Below are 281 nucleotides of genomic sequence, written 5' to 3' on the forward strand. Positions count from 1 at the left end.
TTCCTCTCCTGGAGCGACGGTCGGCCAGCGAGGCTTTGTCCCGGGTGAGCCGGGTGCCCGCGGTCCGCGTAGACTCTTCCAGAGCCCAAGGCCTCGGGCAGGGCCGTCTGTAAGGAGGTGGAATGCCGTCCGGACGGCTGCGAGAGCGGCTGCAGGAGAGTCAGAGGAGGACCTGTCGAGAAGGGAGCATGTAGACAGAGGGGCCGGGAACGGGGAGAGAGAGGCCGCTGGGCACGGCCCCCCGGGTCGGAGCCGGAAGCGGACACACAGCCGTGCAGCCA

The sequence above is a fragment of the Bison bison genome, unplaced genomic scaffold, assembly GCF_000754665.1.
Source record: "Bison bison bison isolate TAMUID 2011002044 unplaced genomic scaffold, Bison_UMD1.0 scf7180017849611, whole genome shotgun sequence".
Lineage (NCBI taxonomy): Eukaryota > Metazoa > Chordata > Mammalia > Artiodactyla > Bovidae > Bison > Bison bison.